Source organism: Squalius cephalus (assembly GCF_949319135.1).
Source record: "Squalius cephalus genome assembly, chromosome: 3".
NCBI classification, from domain to species: domain Eukaryota; kingdom Metazoa; phylum Chordata; class Actinopteri; order Cypriniformes; family Leuciscidae; genus Squalius; species Squalius cephalus.
The window spans coordinates 24,411,398-24,422,200 of NC_137124.1; positions in this window are offsets into that span (position 1 = coordinate 24,411,398).

The window sequence follows — 10,803 nt, forward strand, 5'->3', positions numbered from 1 at the left end:
GGAAAACAATTATATTACAAATTATAATTTTATCATATAAAATGATAAAACTGTAACATATCAAATTTACCACAGCGTACAGTACATTGTTTTATCAAAACTATATTCAGTAGCCAAACACTTTATTTGTCCATTTAAAACATTACACATTAGTAGGAGTTTCCACTTAAATTAATGTTAAAGATAATAGCCACATGTTGGGTTTCCATATTTTATGGGGACATAATGATTTATACTGTACAAACTGAAGAACAAATGGATTTGCAACAGTCGTTTTGTTACGTCCAATGTTGACAGCCTCAAGCTGTTGCGGTGCGGCGTGGCACAATCTGACAACTGTCGTTCCCGGTGTAGACACGGTCAAACACTCAGTTTCATTCCTTTTAGGGAGAGGCACAGAAGGTCATAGACATGAACAGTGTTGGGGTAACATATTACAAGTAACGCAAGTTACGTAATCAGATTACATTTTTAAAACAACTAGTAAAGTAAAGCATTACTTTTAAATTTACAACAAAATAGCTGAGTTATTTTTTTTTATTTACTTTGTTTTCCAGTTTATTGACCGACACCTCTCCTGTCCCCATGTTGAGAGAAATCGTGAGTGAGGTGCACAGGCATTGTGTGCGCTGTGTAAACATGATGGTTACTGTAATTCTAGGGCACTATTTTAAAGATCTAAGCGCATGGACTTAGGGCGTGTCCGAATCCACTTTTGCTAGTTTAACGAGAGGAAAAATGGACGGCGCGCACGGTGCATGGTCTAAAAGGGTTGTCCCTATTCTCTTAATGAGTAAATGGAATGTTTGAACAGCACTCTGTGTTTTGAGCGTAACGTGAAATAAACCAACCAGAGCCTCATCTCCCATTCCCTTTAAAAGCCAGTTGCGCTCGCGCCAAGGTGGATTTGCTATTTACATGATGGAATATGCAAGCGGAAAGACTAAACGCATCTCCAGAGCGCAAACGGATCTGCTCGTGCGCAATGTTAAAGCGTGCAAGCAGACATCTACGAGACAAGACGGGTTCCACCATCTTTATGTACACAATATTAATCTTTTACATTGTAATCCTTTTATTTTTAATATTTGGCTATTTGTGTGCTGCTGCGCATCCCTGTGTGTGTAATAAGCAGAGTGTACATGTGTTGTAGACCCGCCTATAGGTGCACATTACTAACGTGCTCTTTAAATAACAAAAAAAATAATGTGCATATTTCAGTAACCTCAAAATAGCAATGCGCCAACAATATGCCTGAACACACCTCATTTTCAGACCAGCACATCCATGGGTCCACAAATAGGCACAAATGCATTTGCCATTTAAACAACGTGGCGCAGGACGTGAAAATGATAACTGCGTCGGGCTGAAACTAGCAAAAAACACTTGCATCACGCTTGGTGCTGCATTGCGCCGGGTGTATGATAGGGCCCCTAGACTTAATGTAAGCATGCATTTAATTAAAAGGTAAAACGTTAACCTGTCAGGTACTACATGGAGCCATGGAATAATTATTACCAGTTCCACTCCTAAGGACACACAGAGACAAGGCCTCATTGGACCACACAGAGCAGAGACACATTGGGCCATACATAGACAGGCCACATTGGACCACACAGACAGTGCCACATTGGGCCATACCAAGCGGCAACCTACCCGTCTCTCTCTTGAAACCAACACGGAAGTGAGTTAAACTACAATTCGTTGACTGGCCGCTTGAGGCTGGTGCCAAAAGTGAGTCAAATCTGTATCTCCCCCATGTTAAAATTACCAACTTTACAGCAGAAAAAAAACGTGTTTACAGCCTGGTGTCTGTATGTGGCTTTGGTCTATACAGCTAATTTTGCCCTTCATGACAACTGTGAGGGGGGTGAATTTTTTTATAACTCATCCGTTTAGTTGATTAATCCTTAAAGTTCTGCATAATTAAGGGTGTGGCCACTTGAGTGACAGGTGGATTGCCGCTGATGTCAATGCTAGCCGTTTGTCTGCTGTTATTAGCTGTCACTTCACCTCAAGTCAAGTCAAGTCAAGTTTATTTATATAGCGCTTTTCACAACGTAGGTTGTATCAAAGCAGCTTCACAGTATTAAATTAAAACAATACATCAATGTTTGTTTCTAGTGGAACGTCCACGTTTGGTAATGCTGATCAATAGTATCGTTGATTGATTAATTAAATTAAATATCCCCAAATATCCCCAACTGAGCAAGCCAAAGGCAACAGTGGCAAGGAACTGAAAAACTCCATCAGGTGACCTAATGGAGAAAAAAAAAAACCTTGGGAGAACCCAGGCTCAGTCGGGGGCCAGTTCTCCTCTGGCGTTTATGAACTAGAGGTCGGATTTAACTGTAAGATTAAAAGTATTATATGAATGCCTGGCTGAAGAGATGCGTCTTTAATCTAGTTTTAAACTGGGAGAGCGAGTCTGAGCAACGAACAGTATCAGGAAGACTATTCCAGAGTTGTGGAGCTAAATGTGAAAATGATCTCCCTCCTTTGGTGGATCTGGATATCCTAGGTATGACCAAAAGCCTAGAATTTAGTGATCTTAAAGAGCGCGATGGATTATAGGGCGATAGAAGATCGGTTAAATAGACTGGAGCTAAGCCGTTTAGGGCTTTATAAGTCAGTAGCAATACCTTGTAATTAATACGGAACTTTATAGGTAACCAATGTAGTGATGATAAAATTGGTGTTATATGATCATATTTTCTTGATCTAGTAAGAACTCTAGCGGCGGCATTTTGGACTAACTGTAGCTTGTTTATTGAGGTTGCAGGACAACCAGCTAATAAAGCATTACAGTAATCTAGTCTCGAGGTCATGAATGCATGAACTAACTTTTCTGCGTCAGAAACTGATAGCATGTTACGTAGCTTAGCAATGTTTCTAAGGTGGAAAAAGGCTGTTCTTGTAACATATGAAATATGATTTTCAAAAGACAGGTTGCAGTCTAATATAACACCCAGGGCCCAGTTTTTCAAAAGTAATCCAGTGGGATTTCGGATCACGGATCGGATCAAATCTTGGAAATGGGTTTTTCAAAAGCAAAAGAGGGATTCTGAACTAAGATCAGATCATGTAATCCGATCTTAAATTTGATCTGGATCAAACCTGCCCTTTGGGTTTTTCAGAACTTTGAACTCGGTTTGGGATCTATTTGATCCAAAAAAACAGGATTATCCTGATCCCATCAGAAGGGTGGATTCAGTTGTGATTTTTCGAACCAAATAAAACCAGAGAGTTTTTTTTTTTTAAGTGAATGATCATAAAATCAATGTTTACTGATGATATATACATTTCTTCATATTTGAAGCATATATGAAGCATGTCACATCTAATGAGATATGGTAAAACAACAAAATCTACAATTTAACATTATAACAAAATAAGGAAAGTAAAATGTTTCTGTTTATTACAGTGTTTCTGTTTCTTAAAATTAAAATAAACAATGGTTATTTGTGGCCACCGGTATTTTGCCAACTGTTGTTCTTTGCTAAGCCAGTAGGGTACACTGTTGGTTCCATTTAAGGCTCTAGTAAACAGGATTTGGTAATCCTGAAATTTGGTATTTGGATCACAGTGATCCAATCCAAGGTTCCTTTAAAAAACTGGCATAAAAGTAAAATGGATCAGGTGATCCTGGATAGCAAAACATGGGATTTCCAAATCCGGATCAATTTGATCCAGATTACATTTTTTGAAAAACTGGGCCCAGGTCTTTTACTGTAGAGGATAAAGTAACAGGACATCCTACTATGTTAAAGTTGTATTGTGAGAGGTTTTGTGGGTGGTTTTTTGAACCGATGATTAGTACCTCTGTCTTGTCTGGATTTAATAAAAGAAAATTGCGCGTCATCCAATCTTTTATATCTTTAACACACTCTGTCAATTTGGATAATTTAGCGTTTTCATCTGGCCGTGATGAAATATAGATTTGAGTGTCATCAGCATAACAATGGAAACTAATTCCATGTTTTCTTATAATATTTCCAAGTGGCAGCATATATATTGAAAATAACAGAGGGCCTAACACAGCAAATGTTAGCTGCTGAACTTGCCATTTCTGCAGTGTTTTGTGCTTTTTTTCGGGATTATTTCATACAATTTCATTCACCCATTACTTCGCCCACGGCTTAGGATTCCGTCGTTGTCGTCGAGTATCGTTCGAGAGAACAACCAGCGCTGTATTTCAGTTGTTTTCCTCTGTGAACATGCACTAATGGATGTCTGACAATTTCGTTGCTTTTTGGAGTTTTCAGATTTAAAAACGTCTATAAAGGCTCGATCGTTCTGCTCTCACGGAACAGATAGATTATAATATGCTTATGTACCGTCAGGTGAAATCCTGCAGGTGTCGGCGCTTTCTCCGTCATGCAATAAATGCACATCCTTGAATGAGCGCGGATTTTCTAGCGCATTTACTTGAACTTCATAGGCAATATGGTTTAACCCATTTGAGAGGCGGCCAAAATCAGAATTTAAAATGGACTGAATAAGATAAGCTCTCTACGAACTTGACGAGCGATGCCGCGCTGACGGACCATAGACTATAAAAAAGAGTGACTGACATGTAACGTTATGCACATAAACCACTGTCACACACACTCTCTCAGAGTAATATTAAGTTACTGCACAATACATTTTCAACTAGCAGAATAGTACAGAATCACGATACACAGTCTCACTTGTAGCCATGTCTTTTAACTAAATAATGTTTCGAAGGGCAAAAATAGGAACTTTTAATTGGCTTTACATCATCAACTGTCACTTTAGCGCGAGGCCCTGTGCAGTCGCAGACTTGGTACTGTCAGTAGCATAACGTTATAGCATTACCTCCCTTGCCTGAGCTAACTCCATCACGTCGAGCTAGGTGGGCGTGATTTCAGATAGCCAGGCTCCTCAGCTCCACTCACGCCCTGCCTCTTTGCCCATTTTCTGTTATCCGGGAGTGACGCAAGGCCAAGATGGCGACGGCTGGCTCCGCCCACTTTAGGCTTCAAAAATGCTCTTCAGAAACCTACGGGTGACGTCACGGACAATACGTCCATATTTTTTTACAGTCTATGGGCCATACATAGACAGGCCTCATTGGACCACACAGACAGTGCCACATTGGGCCATACATAGACAGGCCACATTGGACCACAGACAGTGTCACATTGGGCCATACAGACAGTGCCACATTGGGCCATACATAGACAGGCCACATTGGGCCATACATAGACAGGCCTCATTGGACCACACAGAGCAGGTCAGCTAGGGCCATACATAGACAGGCCTCATTGGACCACACAAATCTGGCCACATTGGACCACACGGCCATAATTGACCACAGAGACGAGGCCTCGAAGGGCCACAATGGCAGCTAATGCCACATAGAAGACAAGGTAGGACTAGACGAGCACATAAAACGAAGGCCAACCAGGCCATTTTATTTTTTTAATATATCAAGCAATGAATGCTACAAGACCTTGTTAGACCACACAGAACCTATGCCCCAAAAAGCCACTGGCCAACCATAGGCATCTTTTAAAAGGACAAGACCAAGCCGCTAAGGCCACACATAGACAAACCACGCAGAGACAACGGCTACTAAGCCACACTGAACCTATGCCCTGAAGGGCCACACGGCCAACCATAGGCATCTTTTCAAGGCAACAATATGCTACTAGGCCTAAAAGACCCACACAGAGACAAGGCCACACGGCCAACCATAGGCATCTTTTCAAGGCAACAATACGCTACTAGGCCTAAAATACCCACACAGAGACAAGGCCCGCTGGGACACAAGGCCGCTAATGCCACACAAAGACAAACCACTCATAGACAAGGCCGCTAGGCCACATAGAACCAATTCCATAACTGGCCACAAGACCACGGGACAAGGCTACATTAGGCTACATGGTCACAGTAGACCACACAGAACATACAATGAGGCCGCGAGGGCCACGATACCATAAGCCCACACTGAGACGAGGTCACACAGAGACAACGGCCACTAGGCCACACAGAACCCAGGCCGTTAAGGGCCACAGGCCACACACAGGACAAGGCAACATTGTACCACAAGGCCTAGAGACCCACACAGAGACAAGGCCCGCTGGGCCACAAGGCTGCTAAAGCCACACAGATACGAGGTCAACGAGACAGAGCCACTAAGCCACACAGAACCAATGCCATAACTGGCCACAAGACCACGGGACAAGGCCACATTAGGCTACACGGTCACAGTAGGCCACACTGAACATATATCACATGAAGCCTCTAGAGCTTTTTTTTTTTAAGACCATAAAGACCGCACGGGAAAATACCACAACGGCTACTATTGCCACATAGAGACGGGGCCACACTGAGACAAGGCCACTAGGCCACACATAGATGATGACTCAATAGCCATTTATAGAATGCAGGCTAGAGACTATTGACAGGATAATGAGAAAATAAGAGAGCATAACACCATCACCAGTAGTTACATAGGTATGATTTGTTAACGGAGAGCTTGTTGAGCTTCGAGAATGGTTTTTGAATCAGGTCTTGTATATGATTCAAATGCCGAGGAAGACCATCTGCCCATGATCTTAATAGCTGATGTAGAGATTCCTCGTTCAGCTGCTGTAGTGCTACCCCAATTCTGAAGGAATGGCCGTTAAAGAGAGAGGGGGATAGACTGTAGCTTTTGATTACAGTAGGTAAATGAGTCCTGAACCAGGCCTTAGAAAGAGGTGCTAAGTTAGGTAATATGAATAGAGGGGCGTGATTTGAAGTTCTAGTGCGGATTTTAAGAAATTTAATCATAGATGTGAAAGGACAAAAATTGTTATTGATTTTTTAAGTGTTAGGGTGACGCCGGAGCCTTGAGAGTCATTCTTGGAGTGCTTAAGAAAGAGAGTGAAGAAATTAAGTGAAAAGCATAGATTGGGAAATGAAATGCCACGGGCAATATCAAATTGATTAGCTTCTAGTAGAATGTTAATATAAGTGGAAAAGAGGCCGTTGCGGACGGAAATGATTCATCTTTGCAAAATAGGCAAGATAATAGGCAGGCGTTTATCTGGAGGTGCTAGAGGATTTAGCTATGCCTTTGAGTAATAAGCGAATGAAAGTTCCCACGCTCATGCGCTTGATCTCCTCACGCCTGCTGCTTTTGCTCGCTCGAACACTTATTTTTGGCAGTCGAGGGGCGGGACTTACTGTTTTAATAACCTTAATAACCATTAATTTAGTTGTTTTGTAAACTTTACTATATTTAACAGTATTGATGCTGTTCTTTAATGTTTAGAGATAGTTATATTTGCAGAAACGATTGTGACATTCATAAAATAATATGCCCCCTGTGTAAGGTTAAAGTCTGCAATCATTGCTAGATATAAGTCGAGATCTTCCCGGCGATCGGGAAGTGATTGGTAAATAACATATCTGTAAATGCCGAAGCAACGATTTCATAGAAGGGCATGTAACAAGTTGAATTAGTTACTGCTCCTTCAAGGTGGAACAGTGCATTCCAGTGGTCTCTTAAGGAGTAAGGACGTGGGCTGCTATAAACGTCAAACAAGTCAAGGAATTCTGAACGAGCCAAGGAGAGATTACTTTGGTCGTCAAGGATTGCATACATATGTGCGCAGACGTGTAGTCCTTTACAAATCAACCCTCAACAAACTACTTGTCTGGCCTTAAAAATTTATAATACAGAATTATTTATCGCATCCGCGTAGCCACTTGGTGACTCTGTACAGATAAAACGACAACGTTTAATCTGTACAGTTGTAAAGGGAAGGGAAGGAGGCCTTCACAGGGGAGAGCCTAGTCGACACTTCAGGACTGCGATGTCGTCGTGTCCAGGCGCAGGTCCTTCATCAGATCTGGATACAGCCTGGATCCGGCGGACTGCGGTAAACCTCGGGATAAACAGAGAGACTAATATTAGCGTAGATGCCATCCTTCTTATGATGTAACAATTAACAAGAACCGGGTTCGAGGCCCGCACAGAGCGGGGCGAGTAGGACCCGGGTGGAGGGGTTACACTGACAACAGATTTGTGTTACTTTGATGAACTTCTAGGGATGCTGTCTATGATAACCCATTTACTTTGATCCTTGACATACTCATTTATTCGTTCTTGGACAGTAAGTGTCATGTCTGAACTGCTTTTGAAATCGCTGTGACATTCACCCACCTCTGCTGCAGCCTCTAGAATTTCGGCCTCAGCTTGTGCAGCTACCACCTCCTTTTCTGCTTGTAATGCTTCCAGTGTAGCCTCCAATGTGGCTTTCTCCACTTATAATCTTGTTTTTTCTTTTTTCATGGCCAGCTCTCTCCACTTTAGCCACAGCTCCTGCTCTTGCCGCTGCATTACTGGCCAAAAATCTTGAAGAGGTGCTCTTAGAGCTTTCCCAGATTTACTGGATTTATCCTCCATATCTCTTGATGCTTGCTTTTCAGTAGCTTCCTAATAGCTTTTCAGTAAACTGTCCTCCCTTCATGTATAATCTTTGCGAACTTTGACAACAAGTTAAGCCTTACATTATAGTCAAGAAATGCAAGTTGAAGTTCCAGCATTTATTATATCTTGTTGACAACGCTACGATGGATCTGAGCAATGTTCCTTCTTAGCTGTGCAGAAAGAATAAAATAGGTTTAAGCAACAGCCTCTGGTGGAACGGCAATGGCATTCTGGAGTTCTATAGAGGGAATGCATGTGACGTCACCATCAGCTGGAGTGACTGCAGTCACGCCCACTGAGTGGCAGAAAGACTGGCAGAAAGACTGGCAGCATTGGTTTTCAGCGTGAATGCCACGAAAAAAACACAAAACACATCTAAAACGGGAAAGAGCTTTGAGATTGACTGTGCATGAAACTACATTTGACAAGAAATTACTATTAATAAATCAGGCCATGCCCTTGTGACGACAAAACAATAGTTTGCGTATCTGACACAGAGTATTTCATTTGTTATGTCGGTTGTGATGTTAAATAAAGTTTGCAACGTGTCAGTGGGAAACTTACGAGAAGGGTCTGGCTGCAGACCTGCACTTGCACTCTCAGACCTGCACGCTCAGACACCAGCGCTTCCTCTGCAAGTGACGTCACTTGCAATCGATGCATAGTGTGGTTCGTGTCGGATTTAGAACAGCTCCCAATGTCGTTCAAAAATCGTTTCTGTAAGTATATACATATAAATAAATATATATCGTCGCTATCGGGCGGAAACCTCGTATGTCCAAATTTTGTCAATTTCATATTTTTTCACAAATCGATGCTATTGGTCAGTCCCCACATGGTTCTATTATTTTTACAAATTATTAACCAATCTAAAGTGTTGAAAATAGCTTGAGAGCAAATCTCTTAACTCCATTGGACACTTCAACTGTCTGAGAATCCTCGTAACTCCACCTCTTCTTCACTCGCGGCATTTTGTCTCCTCAGGATTGAAAGTCGCAGCGATCAAGAAATCCTCGTCGAGCAACACGTAAAGCAAGCCTTAACTCTGATTTTATCTGTGTTAAACTATGATATCAGTTATTGATGTATTTTAAATGTCTACTTATTACTAGGCTTATTATTACTAAGCTTTTTATACGTGTGCATTGAAGTTTTAAAATGTATCTAATATAATACTTGAATTGAATTAAAGTAAATGTTTTGGATACCAGCATTAAATTACTGTTTTATTATTATTTTACTGACTCGAAGTTGGCACTGTGCATGTAAAATACCTCAAGGCAAGTAGCAAAATTTATGGGAGAAAAAAGGGCTGTCTAAGTTACTGGCGCCAAGTAAGCCTATCTTTGGATAACTCTGTATGTTTTTTAGACAATAACGATTGAAAATAGTTAGGTTAGATACATTTGAGTAGGCTTGTTTTGTTAAAAATAGATTGCTGTAATGCTTCGGTGCAGAAGGAAGCCTGTGAGCCACGAAGGTAAGTTTGCGTGCAGATTAGGCTAATTTCTGCCTATTAGACAGCCTAGACACCTCATCATTTTTTGTTCTGCTTCACTTATAGCTCTTAAACCTTTAAAATGGAGTTTAGGAAGTTGTATGTAACCACAGTCGTTAGCTTTGGTTAACTATTGAAGCCTTTTCTCGTCAAAAGGCTCAACGCGACCGCCGACTTTGTTTGCGTGCAGATTCATTTCCGCCTATTTTAGACAGCCTAGTATTTTGGTATTGCATCACTCAAATCTCTTAAACGTTTAAAATGGAGTTTAGGAAGGTGTACGTAACCACAATCATTAGATTTTCAGATCTTAAAGCCTTATCTCTTGTCAAAAGGCTCAACGTGACAGCAGATTTTGATGAACACTGCTAGCAGCTTGACGTCTGTGTCCGTTCCAGCGTAAACTCGTATCTCCCTGCTCCCAAGTCATAAATCGCGTATCTCCGATTAAACATGATTTTGGGGAAATGTTGTGTTAATATGCCGTTTTTTTAATTTCCTGAAAAAAATAAATAATACAACAATATTTACTGCTGGAAACATATTTCCGGTTAATTTGTGTCGATTGCAAGTGACATCACAGGCAGAGAAAGCGCTGGTGTCTTAGCGTGCAGGTCTGAGAGTGCAAGTCTGAGAGTGCAAGTGCAAGTCTGCAGCCAGACTCTATTGAACCTCACAGCTATTATCCTCTTGTGCAGTTACAGATGCATCGTTTTGACTGAATCACTTCTACTTCAGCTACACGAGATGCGAGCACATTTTTATCATTTTCTGGGTTATGAAAGGGTCTGCATTTGTGATATATTTCCTTCTTACTTTCCTGCAAAACGCTCACTCTGTCTGAATGTGTTTAAATCTG